At 34.3% G+C, this 16,767-nt stretch overlaps 1 protein-coding gene across 1 annotated transcript in view; it reads right to left on the reverse strand.

Moving 5' to 3' along the window:
• The window catches only part of LOC148944507 (uncharacterized), a 47,671-nt gene extending 37,203 nt beyond the window's left edge, over positions 1 to 10,468 (reverse strand). The window contains exons 1-2 of the mRNA XM_089099737.1: positions 10,437 to 10,468; positions 9,823 to 9,879 (exon numbers count right to left, since the gene is read on the reverse strand). The gene's annotated coding sequence lies outside the window, so the exon portion shown is untranslated. The remainder of the gene's footprint in view (positions 1 to 9,822; positions 9,880 to 10,436) is intronic.
• Positions 10,469 to 16,767: the final 6,299 nt, after the last annotated feature.

The following is a 16,767-nucleotide window of genomic DNA, read 5'->3' on the forward strand; positions in this document are numbered from 1 at the left end:
GGAATAAAAAAAAGAAGAAAATTGCAAGAGAGGCAGAAGTGATAACATCAAAAGAACATCTAGAGGTGCTTGAAAGGGAAGAAAATCTGAAAGCAAAAGGCAAAGGGTAGAAGAAAAGTTCAGATGAGAAGGGTATGAAATCGAAAAAAAAATTCTTCCTAAGGGGGAAGCAAATAGAGATTCAAGTGATAGCAAATCATACATCAGCCTTGAACTTGGCTCTGATGAGGATGATCAAAGCATTCAAGATACTATTCAAGAAAGTGACAGTGATGGCAAGGAGACACCCAGTAAGCGAAAGATTGTTCCCAAGCTAAATGAGTAGGCTACTATGTAGTTAGATACAATGCCAGGAATGGTGAACAAGGTTAGTACATAGGAAGGGTTCTAGACTTTCCTGACAAGACAAAAGTTAAGCTCAAGTTTCTTCACTGCCTGAGCCTTGCCACCTACTCATTCAATTGGCCACAGAAAGACAATATTGATACTGTGGATGACAAATACATTTTTGCAGGACCAGTAAAGTCAGTGGGAACCAGACCATTTGAAATACCCCAAATCCGTCAGGTTATTGTGTTGTACAAGGCAGTTACTGGCAAGCATCAGTAGATCTTTGTTTTATGCCCATACACGTAAGCTACAACTTATATGAGTCAATTTTTGTATCTGAAGTCAAACCATAATTTGTGTGATATGTTTTTCTTTTTTTAAATGCAAGCAATCATATACATTCAGTGATTTGTGCACCTTGGCTAAGAGACTTGTAACGTTTACCTGTTGGGTAAGTCCAACACTGTCGGAGTTACCCTACAGCAGCAGAAAAAAGTATGGTCTGGCCTTTTAATGCTGTCAGTTTGAAATAAAAATTGTTTGCTTATGGATTTATAGTGATTTCTCTATGCCCTTTAAGATGGTGAAGTAACATTATTTTTTACATATTGTTGAAAAAAGCTAGTAGGGTATGTTGCACTTCCCCCAAAGCTGGAGCAAGTCCAACATAGCAGACTGCATCAACTTTGAGACCTGTATATTTGAGACCTGTATGAGCACAGTATATGGGAAAATCAGAAAGCGAATAATGTGGGAAACCGCTGAAAAAAAAAGGTTGATAAAAGATGATCTGAGATACTCATAAAAAATCTTGAGAATCAATTTAACAGAAAAACAAATGTTATGGTATCAGACTTTCCCTTATCAAGTAAGGAGTGACCTGGCTCAATAGTGACCAAAACTCTAAAAAAACGGAATTTTGATACCAAAAGATACATCAAAAGAATCAGATTTTAATGCTGATTTCAAATATATAAGTTTCATCAAGTTTAGTCCTTCTCATCAAAAATTACGCGCCTGAGAAAATTTGCCTGATTTTCGAAAAAAGAGGGAAACACCCCCTAAAAGCTATAGAACCTTAATGAAATCACACCATTAGATTCAGCATATCAGAGAATCCTACTGTAGATGTTTAAAGCTCCTATCTGCAAAAATGTGAATTTTTTTTTTGCCAGAAGAAAGATCACAGATGCATGTTTATTTGTTTTTTGGTTTTGTTTTTTTTTTCCAGGGGTGATCGTATCAACCCAGTGGTCCTAGAATATCGTGGGAGGGCTCATTCGAATGGAAAAATGAAAGTTATAGTGCCCTTTTTAAGAGACCAAAAAATGGAGGGCAACTAGGTCCCCTCCCACACTAATTTTTTCCCCAAAGTCACCCGATCCAAATTTTGAGATAGCCATTTTGTTCAGCATGGTCGAAAATGTAATAACTATTTCTTTTAATATGACTTAATCCCCCAAAGTCCCCAGGGGGAGGGCTTAAAATTATGAACTTTACCCAATATTTACATATATTACTGGTTATTGGAATTTTTTCTGGTAGTGGGGGGGGGGTCTGGGTTATGTGAGGGATCTTTCCATGGAGGAAGTTTTCATGGGGGAAGGGACATTGCTATGAAGATGGCGCCAGATTTTTCAGCATTATTTAAAAAAAATGATTAGAAATCAAATTAAAAAAAAACAAGTTTTTCAACTGAAAGTAAAAAGCAACATCAAAACTTAAAACAAACAGAAATTATTACGTATGTGATTGGGTTCACCCCCTAGTCAATACCTAGCTCTTTAAGCCAAAGAGGACTAGGAGGCAAACCCCCTAATATACATATTAAAGATATACAAATACAGAAGTTTTTTATGTAAGTTAATTCATAAGTTATGTATATTTATTACTAATAAAAACGTTCATAAATAAAATTAAACAACTTTCTAGAAAGCCATTTAACCAAATAAAAGTAAAATTAATATGCAAATCTTGTTTTAATTATTCATGTACAGTGAGCCAAAGTCTAAACCTGCATTAATTCAAAAACGTTCAAAAATGAAATAAAAAAAAACTAATTCTTTAACTCAAAGTAAGGCATGACATTAAAACTTAAAACAAACAGAAATTATTCTGCATATGAAAGGGATTGTCCCCTCCTCAATGCCTTGCTCTTTACGCTAAAGTTAGACTCTTTCACATAACTCTCTCATAACTTTCTCATAGCGTAAAGAGCGAGGCGTTGAGGAGGGGACAGCCCTTTTCATATACAGAATAATTTCTATTCGTTTTAAGTTTTGATGTCGCTCCTTACTTTCAGTTGAAAAAAAAACTTGTTTTTTTTATTTAATTCACCCTAAAGCACTAGTTTTCTTTAAACCTACAAACATAGGGAAATATCACCAGTAGATTTATTTGCACTAGTTTTATTGATATATGTTAGATAGGCTCTGAAGCAATAATTTTTGTTTGTTTTGAGTTTCAACTTTGCTCTTTATTTCCCTCAGAAAAACTTTGTTTCTTTAAATTAATTATAATTAATTTGAGCCCTATTTAGAGCATTAACAAATTAATGTTATGACCTCCCAACAGGATGTATATAGCAGCCTCCGTATTATTCTTACACTTTGTACCACTCACCAATCCCATGCTGGATACAAAGGCTGAAATATTATTCAGTGATAAAAAATCTAACCCAGGTAATTAATCTGACTTATTGTCCTTGATATGAGTGTTTTCTAGTGTTAAATTAGTGGAAATAGGATATTTCTTTTGTCCTTTTTTGTGACACTGTTGTATAATAGAATTTGACATGGGCTATATAGAAGGAATGAACTAGTGCACAAAAAAAAATGTAAGAGTTTTTGTAAGTTGAAAGGAATATGCTCAAGTGACTTGTCAGAAGACCATACACAATATCATCAGCATATTAAATATTTGTACTGCAAATTTACAATAATCTCAACACTAGCACTTTCCAGCCAAAAAATATATTAAACAACAGGGCAATCTGGACCTGTTCCTTATACCCTTGCTAAAAAAAAATCAACACAATATTTCTTCCTTGTATTGTCAGCATTCCAAATAAAACCTGACTTTTCCACTCTTGGTTCATGGCAAGTCTAATACCTAACTTCTTTCCATGTTCTGAATAGCATCCAGCTTGACAAGATTTGTATTTCAATAGCACCCAAATGAAATATAAATTAGGGGAAGGGCTTTAACACAAAATTCTAAAAAAAAAAATTCTACCACAAAAAAGGAAAGATGTATTGATCTTTATATGCAAATTTGTCAAGCAAAAACAAGTCACTGAAGTCATAACATCATTTTACTAATGCATGACACAATGCAAGTGTAAATTCAATCACCTCTTACTGGAGCCAGCCCAGTGGGAGTAATTTGTCATCATAAATCCAAAATGTGGTCTCTGTTTAGAAAGCTATTGAAAAGAAAAAAATTATATTTAATACTTGTGGTTTATAGAATGAAAATCAAGCAATATAAGTTACATATTTAGTATCAAAAGAGTATCAGCTTTTTGTTAATACATAAATAAAACTGAAACACTGAAAGTATATATACATCAAAGTAGAGTGATTAGTATTTCCAAAAAGAAGTCTTTCTAGGTAAGTCAATAAACTAATAATTTCAAGTGTGTATATTAAGTAATTTTAATAATAACCCTATTGATGCGTAGCTTAGATTTTTAGCTATTCATTGAAATATACATTTCTTCTCAATTCCAATTTAGTATAATCTGAGAGTTTGAGTTTAATATAATTTTGCTCAATTAGATACTGGTTTTTCACCCTAGTTATGCTACATCAATAACTTCCCAGGATAGCAAGTAGCCCCTCAAGTACAGTTTTACCCACATTTTTCCAAAAACTTCATTACAATCTGTAAGTCATGGATCATTCCTATAGTAGGCCTAGTATTATCATGCATTACATAATTTTTATACATTCCTAAAAGGGTTTATGCCAGATTTGCCTCTCACTCACTCAGACTATCTGTTCTAGGGTCCATGTATCTGCTAGAGCCTGCTGATGGCATCTTCATTACAATAATATTGACAAAAATTTGACTCTCTTACAATGTTGGTTGATTCTTCTACTCTTAAGTAACCTTTTGGTAAAATTCTACTTTAGAAACTTTTGGCTATCTTGGAAAGAGGTTAGGTTAGGAAAATGAAACTTTCAGGGATGGGTCTGTAGGCTAAAGTAGGCCCATGTCCCAGGAATGTATTTTGAAGTACCTACCTCTACTTCTTCTAACTCTAGAGGGTCCTGGAATTTGCCTACATGACAGGTATAGACCTATTGAAATTTTGACAAAACAACATATTACCTTAATTTTCAGTTGTCAGTTACTTTTTCTTTGGCTTTAGTTCTGAAAATGCATTTCCTGTTATTTGAGTAAAATTTTAAGCTATATCAATGTTTTTTTATTCACAGTTTAGGGAATGTATTTGCACATGTTTAAAACCTTATAAATTTGGATTGAGCAAAGTTGTAAAGCTGAAAACAATTTTGCTGTACTTCATTTAAGCAGAAGATCTATTTTGCAAGATTTTACTTTTATAACACACTAATTTTTAAAGGTCGTCAAAGGTCAGGACCCTCTAGAGAAGAGGTTCCCAATCTTTTTTCTCATAGACCACTTTAAAAATTTTACTGGTTCCAGTGGACCCCCTTCAGCTACATTTCTACCATATTTTCAAAACTCAACAAAAATGTGAAGGTCAGATCTACCTATGGAAATTGGCTTTGTGGTTGATTTCTAACCATAAATTACCAATTTCAAGAAAAAAAAATGAGAATTGACTGGTTGATTGTATAACTGATTGTGCCATGAGTGGTTGTCAAAATGTAGGATTGATCAATCAAAAAATTGTGCCCATTCAACAATCTTTTGTTGAATGGACACAATTTCAAAAAATCCAAAAAATAATTTTTTGGACATCTACTCACAGCACAAGGAACCAATTAGTTCTCACTTATTTTATTTATAAATAATTGGAATGAAAAAAAAATAATAAAAAATATACTTTCTTGTGTTGTATTTACTCAAATATGTAATTATTACACTTTTAATTAAAAAATGTAAAGTAAGTTCTACATTTCTACAATAACAATCACAAAATTGTCATATGTTAATGGAAGGATGTACTTGATGAATTGACACCAAACTATCAATATTAGGGTTCAATTTGATTAGGAATAGCCACAGACCTCCCTGTTCTGTGATATTCAAACTGCTCCTTTTTTTCTGTAAAAAGATTTGTAATGACACTAAAACTCTTTTCAACAAGATATGACAAGGAAAACACTGTCAAAAGTTTTCTTGCAATTACCCATGGTCCAGGATATTTTTTGGGTATTTCTGCCTGCAACCAATATGTTTGATACCCTCTTTTAAATTTCACCTTCAGCTCCTCATTAGTGCTAAGCTCAAGTAGCTCCTCTTGTTATATAATATTGCCCAATTCCGTTTCATCAAATGGATTTATGATCCATCGTGGTATTTCCATTGTCAGAATATCTTCAAATCTGATTTTATAAGTCATCATACAGGGCAATTAAACATTGAACGTATGTCTGAAGATCCTCATCAAGGCATTAAATTCCAATTTTCCAAGAAAAGCTGAAATTACACCCTTTGCCTTTATTAAATTGAGACTGCCCCCTTGTAATTATAAGTTAATGCCCTTAAATTTTTTGAACAAATCTGTCAAACATGCAATGTTTGCTTTTGAACTGATCAGGTTTTCTCTTAAATCTTAATCTTTACTTTCCAGAAACTCTAATACTGATTCAAAAAGTGAGTAGAAACCTTGTTAAACATTACCTTAAATTGCACTTGCTAGCAATAGGACAAATCCTGTGTCTGCCAGCTTCAGTGATGATAGTTAATCATCATCTGTGGCGTCCCAAATGGTGCACCATGGTTTGTTGAGCCACTCCCTATCCACTGATGACTTGAACGCATCCATGCTGGTAGAGGTTACCGTTCCTTCACTAAGGGAGTTCCACAAGCTGACAACTCTATTTGAGAAGAACTTGTTCCTTAGTCTGGTGTTGGCTTGTTTCTGGAAAAGCTTTTGAGAATGACCACAAGTTCTATTTGAATTGTCCGGTTGGAAAAGGCCAGGAATGGTATCCTCAGCATTTAGAAGCTTGTATGCTGTTATCACATTGCCTCGTTTGCAACAATATGTTAGAGATGGTATTCTAAGCTTACGGAGATGGGATGGATAAGGGACATCATAGAGGTCTCTAATACATTTTGTTGCCCTCCTCTGGACTGATTCTAGAGCTGCTTGGTCTGTCTTATTGATTGGGAATGCAATATACATTCCAAACTCTAGCCTTGGTCGAACTAGGCTCTTGTATAGCTTAGGCATAACAGTTGGAGATCTGCTAGTGAATGTTCTTTTGATTAAATCAAGAGTCTGATTAGCCTTCGCAATATTCGCTTGTGCATGAATATGAAATTTCAATTCGTCGTCTACCAGGACACCAAGATCTCTCTCCATGTGGCTGCTGGAAATGGCATTTTGGGACCCATCCGTACAATCCATATGGTACTGAGTGTGTGGGTTTTTCTTCCCAATTTGGAGAATCTTGCATTTTGATGCATTGAATTCAAGCCTCCAAATATTAGTCCAGTGAGTGAATGTATTGAGGTCCAGTTGGGTCGGCTTAATATTCTCCATTGTATCCGCACGACCAACAAGTTTTGAGTCATCAGCATAGAGGCTTACTTTGTTGTTTAGGATTTTTGGCATGTCATTTATGTATATATTAAATATTAAATAAAGTTGGACCCAAAACTGTGCCCTGGGGGACACCACTTCCAACAGTGGCCACCTTGGAGAAAAACGTCCTTCCATCCTTGCCAAATACTTTAACCGTCTGTTTCCTATCTGTTAAGATAGGTTTACATGTAGCCTAACATAAAGTCGGACCCAAAACTGTGCCATGGGGGACACCACTTCCAATAGCAGCCACCTTGGAGAAAAACGTCCTTCCATCCTTGCCAAATACTTTAACAGTCTGTTTCCTATCTGTTAAGATAGGTTTACATGTATGCTGGTTAACATGTAGCCTTTGATAACCACCATTTTTCACTGTGCAAGAGCAATTGTTGAAACTCTTCCTCATTTCCTCACACAACTGTGCAAATAAACATGTATTCAATGCATTGGTTCTTATGTTGTTAACTGCATTAATCACAAATTGAAGTGATTGATGTAATTTCTCACTCAAATTTTTTGCTATTAGATTTTGTTGGTGGATGTCACAATGAATGACAATTACCTCTGGTATTTTTTTTAAGATGGCTTTATAACCCACAGTATAGCCCTACCATGGCACAAGCTCCATCTGTTGCCACCAAAATAACGTTAGTGAATAGAATCGATTTTTCCTTAAAAACATTCACTTGGGACAATAAATATTTATTCACCTTTTGTGTCTGTCTTTAAAGTTTTCGCGAATAGTAACTCTTCATGAATTTCTTGGTCCATAACAAATCGAACATATGCCAATAATTATGCTTCCTGGGCTAAATTTGACTCATCCAGTTGAATAGAAAAATGAGTTGTTTGCAGATAATTACATAAGAAACTTTCAATATCAGAGCTCATTTCATCAACACATCTCTGTACATGTTGTTATTCAAAGGAATTCTTTTGAGTATGTTGAATGGAGATTTGTGCAGAACAGTTTTTAAAACCTCTTCAGCAGCGGGTAAAATTAACCATTCTCTAATGGTGTTCAGTTTTCAAGATTTTGCTAGAAGTAATGAGATATTGTAAGATGCTTGCAAGTCATCATTGATTCTTTCAGACTTTGAAGCAAATATACTGTGCACAGTGGGTCTCTTTTCATATTTTTCCTTAAATTTTGAGAATATGCCAAATTGTTATCTATTTTATCAGGATGACACCTTCTTAGATGATCTATGAGCTTTGATAGAGTCATTGCTCAAAACTTTGTTGCATAAAAGGCAAATGGGCAACCACTTGTCTGCTTTTGATGGTATAAAACCAAATTTTAAACAATCAACACTGTATTACTGACATTTCTTCTTGGATTCAGCCATGTTTTGTATCAATTACCTACCTATACATTAAAAAACTTTGTTTTAGTAAATTTACAGTGGTCTTACTGAACAGGATATGACTTTTTGAACAGAAAAAGAGCAATGAAATTAATAAATTAATTATTGCAATGAAATAACAAAGAACCCTCAGCAAACTGATTCTTTATCTTAAAAGCAACAAATTACTAAGATCAATAATAGAGTTTCATGAAAACAACTGAGCTGATTTCATTTTTTGTTTTCTTACATGTAAAATAAATCATTAAATAATAAATTAAAAGTATGAAGCTATAGCATAGAGGCTGGTGATTTCTTACTTTTTCCAACACTGACAAACACAAATATCGGTTCACTTTACTTTTTTTTTCGAAAATTCGGAAACAAATTAAAAACATTTATCCTTAGCATTTGTATTTATATTGGTGAAGAATAAAACAAGTTCATGCAAGATTGCAAGCACATTCACCACAAGTTGTATTTTGTCCCTTTGCACATCTAAACAAGCATTTCGGAAGGCGGTGACGGCAGCGGCAGTGCTTTGCATGTCTTGACATGCTGTAGTGAATATAAAATATGCAAGTTTGTATAAGTAACAGTTGCTGAGCTTCTTATAATGTTATCTGCCAATATTAGTTGGTAAAGTCAAGCCAACATTTTAGTTATTAACTATCAAAACCAGATAAAATTCTGTGGACTCCCAATTAGGCCTAGTAATTGTGAACCCCCATTTTTTGGTGACACAAACTTAGACCCTGTCAAGCTTCCCATGTACCCCAGAGGGTCCACCTAGACCACTTTGGGAATCACTGCTCTACAGGGTGAAGGAGTTGAGGTAGATACTTCAAAATACCTTCCCAGGATATAATTTAGCCTGCACACCCCTCCCTGTAAGTTTAATTTTTCTAACCTAACCCCTCTCCAAGATAGCCAAAAGTAGCTAAAGTAGAATTTTACCAGCCTATTTTCTATGGTTTTATTCAAGAATCATTTTTGTACAAGCTCATTGATAGGCCTATTATTTTTTAGAAGGGGAAGGGTGAAGTAAAAGAATTATTTGATTAGGCTACAGTAGGCTATAGGCCTATTCAGTAATAATAGTCGCTAAATATTTTGTCTCCTACTCTCCAACAATTAAATAGCCTAACCATAAAATTCTTATTCCATCTAGATACTTGATTTTCTACCAACAGACTAGATTTGTACCCATGTTCTCTGCAGGCTATGTGTGCCCATCCCATATCATTTCTTTGAGGATGTTGACCACATACTAGCAGGCCTAATAATTTTAAATTGATTCATAATTAACATTGAAGGCTAGGCTAATTGCATCAAGCTTGAGTGTAATTTTCGAAAATTCTTCTCATTTTAGAACACAGGAAAATAAAGTTTTAACAATACCTTTGCTCAATCAACTGTAGTAAATCGAGGCGTGCGTCCTGAACAACAGATCATTTGCCCCTCTTCTTCTTCAATTATAGGCTTAGGATGAATCCATTTAACCTTTTTCGTATTGTATGATTATGTCAGGGGTGTCCTGGGAAATCAAATATAGAGATTAGACTATTATTATTCAATAATAGGCTTTATACATCATTGATGAAACCACCTATATTTAGGCAATTAAAGACAGCTTTGAACAATTCAGCATCATCAGTTGAAGAGTGTCTCCTTTGTGTTAGTTGGTCAATATTAGGGGTTAGCTTGAGGCGCTTGAATATAGCAGATAAAGTTAGCCATTCTTTTTTATGGTTGAGAGTTGCCACAGGGCAACCAAAAAGAACATGGTTGATGGTCTCATCATAGGTTTGACATAGGCGGCAAAGATGGCTGATTACTGTTGGAATGGTTGTGTTTTGATAGAGATAAGTTTGGCTGTTAAGGCCAGTAGCATTTGATCGTATTCTGTGGTACATCTTTGAGTCTTTCCGGGATGTAAATGGAGAAAGGTTTGGTGGACATTGGTTTGTTAGATAAATTTTTAGGCGCCAATGGTTTACATCTCTTACTGGGATCCCCTCTTCTTTCTGGGTTGGGTTGAAAATGTTCTTCTTCTATTTAACAGCAGGCGGGCTTTTCAGTAACACTATTTAGCCCTTTTCCTTTTACTTCACTCTTTGGGCTACAGAGCTACTGGCTTGATCGCCTCATATTTATTAGATATTTTCAGATATCTTTCAGTAGATCTTTCGACTCGAGGAGTTCAAATATAAGATGACAGATGTCGATTTCTATACTCTGTGTGCAGGTATAGTTGGCTAGGCTCTTGACTGATAGTGGGATTTTGTGGTGTTTGAAGTATTTTAACAGTTTAGAAAGCAAGGTATGTTGTGCAGACGTCAGCATATTACATTCAAATAGGCAATGGTCAATTGTTTCATTATTCATATTACAATGCCTGCAAAGAGGGGACAGGGGAATTGAACCACTTGAATTAGAAAGCTTATATGAGAATGCAAGGAAATTTAGTCCATTTGTTCCAGAACAAATTCTATGATACATTTTAGAAAGATACTTATTGGGAAAGGGGGAAAGGATAGGATTAATCTTATTAAAATTAATATCTGATAGCCTCCATTGGTAAATATCTCTAATTGGGATTGGTCTCCCACTTGGCTGGTCAATATTTATAGCATTTTTGCTATTTCATCAACCTGATGATTACCACTTATGCCAGAGTGGCTAGGAATGTACTGGAAGTAAGTGTTTAAACCACTTGAAGCAAGATTATCAATAATACTGAGACAATGATAAGTGTCAATGTCCAACTTATATTGAGGAGCTGAGGCCAGTAACTCAAGGCTTGATAAAGAGTCGGAATAGATGATAATATTATTCAAAATTTTCAATGAAAGATTGGTTTTGCTTAAGGTGTTCTAATGCCATGATTATGGCATTTAACTCAGCAGACATTATAGATAAATTATTAAATAATCTCTCGCCCATTGCAATTTTCAGGTGAGGAAGGAAAACACCACTTGCAACCTTCTCATTCATTTTTGACCCCTCAACAAACATTTGGAAGTGATTTTTATAGGTAATTGTATTAAGTTCTGCAAATTTTTTCTGAACAAAAGCAATGGGGGTTAAATCTTTATTCCATTTTGAAAATCCAGTATTTATTATGGGAAATGACCACTTCCATGGAGGGGATTGGGGGAAAGTAGGTGCAATAGACTTTGCTGGTACAGGGAACTTCTTTTGAATATTGGCATACTCATCTGCAATACCTCTATACATGGCTGGATTTCTTAACCAATTATGTAATGTGTGTGAGCTATTTGATTCAATTTTTGTAAGATGTTTTATCAAGAGAAAGCTACGTCTATCCCTTATTGTTGTTAATCCACTCTCCATAAGCAGGAACTTGGTGCTTGTGGGTTTCCTAAGACCAAATATGAGACGTATTATATCATTTTGTGTTGTTTCAATTTTTTGCATCTGGGTCTTTGCACATGCACCATAGACAATGAGCCCATAATCAATTTGGGGTCTTATATGTGATTTATAAAACTGGAGTAATGTTTTCTCCTTACAACCCCAGGGTGTGGAAAGAAGTCTTTTTAGCATATTTGCTTTTCTATAACATTTTTTTATTGTGTTTGAAATGTGGAGGTGGAAATTAAGTTTTTGGTCAAGCATGAGACCTAGGTAATTAATATTATTATCTTCTGGAATAGTCATGGATCTGGAATTGGTCATGGATCAGCCAATTGGAAATATAGTTTTCCTATTATTTGCCTAGGAAGCAGTTTTCTTGATGAGTCAGTAATTGATTTGCTTTCCAGTTTGACCCTATACGCCAAATGTGAATGAGATTAGATTTATTTGATTTTGGTGAATATGTCCTTGCTGGTATTTATCATTTTAGTAATGCTATAGCCACGATCAAGAAACTAACATCACTGTGCGTTTTGTAATGGCCATTAACCGAATCGAAGAAATAGTAGAGGTAAGTTCAGTAGCAAACAAGTCCAGAAAGAAAACAAGTGAATCTCCTCAATTTTAAAGTTCAACTAGGACTGAATTCAAACCCTCTGACAGATGTAAAAACTTTGACCCAATCTTCAAAAAGAGATTTTTTATACATGCTTTCAAACTGTTAATGGATCTAAACCTACAACACTATATATAGCAATCAATTTATGCTGACTTATTGAACTGGGTAACCTCTACTACGATTATACCACATTTTTTACCTAATTAGCTAATCTTATGTTTACATATTCATCCATATTTGGAATATTTATAAGCAGTGTTTACAATTACGTCGTTTATTTTAATAGTAACATAATTTTTGGGACTAGTGAATTTACATAAAAAGGCAACATCCTGTTCAGCCGCAAGTGAATTTCCCAAGAAGAAGGATATGAATTTATCGTGAGAAAAGAAGAAATATAGTTTATAGTTATAGTTAAAAGGGCTAAATAGTTTTACTGAAAAGCCCGCTTGCTGTTAAATAGAAGAAGAAGAAGAAATATTAAAAGAGAAATATTCAGAAGAAGAAGAAGAAATATTCAAAGATTGGGATACATTTGGCATACAATATTCAAAGATTGGGATAACTATAAACTATATTTCTTCTTTTCTCACGATAAATTCATATCCTTCTTCTTGGGAAATTCACTTGCGGCTGAACAGGATGTTGCCTTTTTATGTAAATTCACTAGTCCCAAAAATTATGTTACTATTAAAATAAACGACGTAATTGTAAACACTGCTTATAAATATTCCAAATATGGATGAATATGTAAACATAAGATTAGCTAATTAGGTAAAAAATGTGGTATAATCGTAGTAGGGTTTACCCAATTCAATAAGTCAGCATAAATTGATTGCTATATATAGTGTTGTAGGTTTAGATCCATTAACAGTTTGAAAGCATGTATGAAAAAATCTCTTTTTGAAGATTGGGTCAAAGTTTTTACATCTGTCAGAGGGTTTGAATTCAGTCCTAGTTGAACTTTAAAATTGAGGAGATTCACTTGTTTTCTTTCTGGACTTGTTTGCTACTGAACTTACCTCTACTATTTCTTCGATTCGGTTAATGGCCATTACAAAACGCACAGTGATGTTAGTTTCTTGATCGTGGCTATAGCGCGGATTACTAAAATGATAAATACCAGCAAGGCATATTCACGAAAATCAAATAAATCTAATCTCATTCACATTTGGCGTATAGGGTCAAACTGGAAAGCAAATCAATTACTGACTCATCAAGAAAACTGCTTCCTAGGCAAATAATAGGAAAACTATATTTCCAATTGGCTGATCGATTTGGTTTTTTGTAAGTAAAGTGTCAAATAAAAACGTGATTTCAGTTTGCATTTTACGGACAGGGCAGAAAGAAAAGGAAAAATACGTTTGATGAAAAAAACTATCTTTGGCTGATTTATTTCCCAAATCACCGTGTAAACTTTAAACAAAACGGGGCTTCCTGATCTGGTCTTTTTTTCTTGTCATTCTTAAGGGCTCGGCACACGTAGCTGATTTCATGAACCGTTTCAGCATCAGTGGACAAACGATAGCGGTAAGAAAAATTTGTTGAAAGAAAAATTTATTGCGGGAGACCTTCAAAACAAAGAATCATGGACACAAATAGTCAACTGGAAATTATTAATAGTGGCATAATTGATCTCAGTTTAGTTCTCAGCTCAGTAGCGGGGTTTTTCACCACAGACATCTCTGGCTGACTATTTATTTATATCCCTTTTTTTATGATCATAATGAAAATCGGTGCCAAAAACTAGAAAAAATTTTCAAGCTCATATCAACACCAATTTCTTTTAAATCGGTGCTAGTTTGGAAATCAATTCCCGAAATCACCTACGTGTGTCCAGCCCTTTATTCCCAAAGTGCAGCAAAAAATTTAGTAAGCTCGTACATCCCCGATGGTTATCAAAACAGATACAGGCTCGAATTTCTACTAGCACCACATCCAATGTTGCTAATTTTACAAATTCGCCAATTTATCTTACAATTTTGATCTTACATTCAATATGCAAATTTAGGTTGAGCTTAGCTATGAATAGTGCAACAAGAGTCATAGATGTCTATATTTTAAGAAGTTAATCACAAATTACGGAGAATGCATAACGCCTTGTCTTAATTCATGTATGATATGATTAAAGATTCAATAATTATACCCTCCTCTTCTTAACATTGTTATTGCCTCTCTTCAGGGGCGACACCAGCGATAATTTTGGAGGGGGATAGATAAATTGACTGAGGGATGGCAGTACTGGTTAAAAGCAAAAATACAGTTTTTAAATAAAAGTTCAAATAGGGATAAAATCCTTTTAATAGACAGTGATGATGATAACAGTGATAGAAATTCACAAAAGAAAACAGATATTTCGGTCACATATGCAGTGACCGTCAGCAGTAGGAGAACTAAACTAAAACAATTTAAAACAATAGTTCATATACAAAATCAAATAAAACTACATATTGTTTAATTATTTAATTATTTTCAAAGCAAAGGCGGAAGCTAGCCTCTTTGACCATTCTTGATTCGGTTCATTAGCGTTCAATTACATAACAGTTGGACAGAGGTCAACTACATTGGGTTAATTGAACTTTACTCTGTCAGATTTTAATAAACTATCGTAGATATCTACGATAATTTATTAAAATCCGATAGAGTAAAGTTCAATTCACCCATTGTAGTTGACCTCTGTCCAAGTGTTATATCATTGAACATTAATGAACAAAATCCAAGAAGGTCAAAAACGCTAGCTTCCGCCTTTGCTTTGAAAAGAATTAGAGAATTAAACAATATGTAGTTGTATTTGATTTTGTACATAAACTATTCTCTTAAATTGTTTTAGTTTAGTTTTACTACTGATTACGGTCAATGCATATGTGACCGAAATATCTGGTATTTTTGTAAATTTTATCACTGTCTATTAAAAGGATTTTTTCCCTATTTGAACTTTTATTTATCGTCATGGAAAGGCAGTGTGGTTTGCTTTTCCATGGCAGACCACATTCTAATGCTTCTAATGCTGATTTCCTGACACACCTTAGTCCCTTCAGTAAAAAGAGGATGAAACGTAGATCCGCTTCTCTCTTTTATGTCTCTAACTTCGCTCTTAAGATCGTCAGCGTGTTTGAGAAAGTATAGGAGATCTATAGTTTCTGACTGCAAAGATATCGGTAAATTGTGAGACAGACTAAAAACTTTACTGACATTAACCATACCTGCAGCAAAACAGCATCTTTCAGAAGCAGATACCAAAGAATAAGGTTTGCTTGAAGATTCAGAAGCTGAATCAGGATGTTCTTAAATTTCCCTCATAGCCTTACAGATAATAATGAATGTCTGTTTAAACAAAATGATTACTTTTAAGTGCTCCATCCATTTAGTCTCACAAAATATGTTCAATCTTATTTTACTTGTCCCTTTGATACGGTTGATTTCTTGAACAATTTGTTGGAAAGTTGCAGTATTTAGGTGAAATTCAAAAGAAATTAATTACTACTTTCAAAGCTCCTATACAATTTCTCCTAACAGGTATGTTCTACAAATGACACACGGCTAAGTTTAAGGAGTGACTTGCACAGTGAACATAGACTGCAAGGGCAAATATTTCACGGACTATAGCAGCACAACCTTTAAAATGGCCACTTATAGATGAAGCTCCGTCATGAACCTTGCCCTCTTAAGTATTTTAAATTCTTCTCATTTCAACTTAGGTTTGTATGAACCAACTAAGGTCTGCTATCAACCTACTGTTTCTTTTTGAGAAAGTCTAAAACTGTTAATTTTTGGTCTGAAATGATGGATGACTAACAAACAAACAGGGAGGTAGACTTCTAAATAAACACTGTAAAAACCACACACGTGATTTAAATGAAGTTTAACGATCTTAGGAGCCCGAGGTTATAACAGCACATGGCTTACTTGGCGGCATCCTGGCGTTGTTCCCAACCACCACATTTTCATATATTAAAATTTTCGTATAGAGATCGTCATACATTACTTACTTGTTGTGCATACATTACTCTATATAAATGGAATTTAAACCCATAATGAATTTGGTTAGCTTTTAAGACAGTTTAGTTATCCCCCTGAGTTTGCCCCTGCCACTCTTTTCATTATTATTCTATCCTTTACCATTTTTCTTTTCATCGTCTCTCCTTTCCTTGGAAGACAAATCGGAAAATATTACGCCAGTAAATCTCAATCAATACAATGCTAAGATAAATAATGGTTGTAGTGAAAGCTTCAACCTAGTAAAGTAAGAAAAATGACACGGTGTTCAACTTGAGGTTTATTAGTGATTAATTTAAAAAACTGTTTCCACAAAATCAGTTTTGACGAAAGTAGAGAGTTCTATTAAA

This window comes from Artemia sp. Qi Xiang Cuo, chromosome 14 (genome assembly GCF_049724085.1).
Source record: "Artemia sp. Qi Xiang Cuo chromosome 14, ASM4972408v1, whole genome shotgun sequence".
Lineage (NCBI taxonomy): Eukaryota > Metazoa > Arthropoda > Branchiopoda > Anostraca > Artemiidae > Artemia > Artemia sp. Qi Xiang Cuo.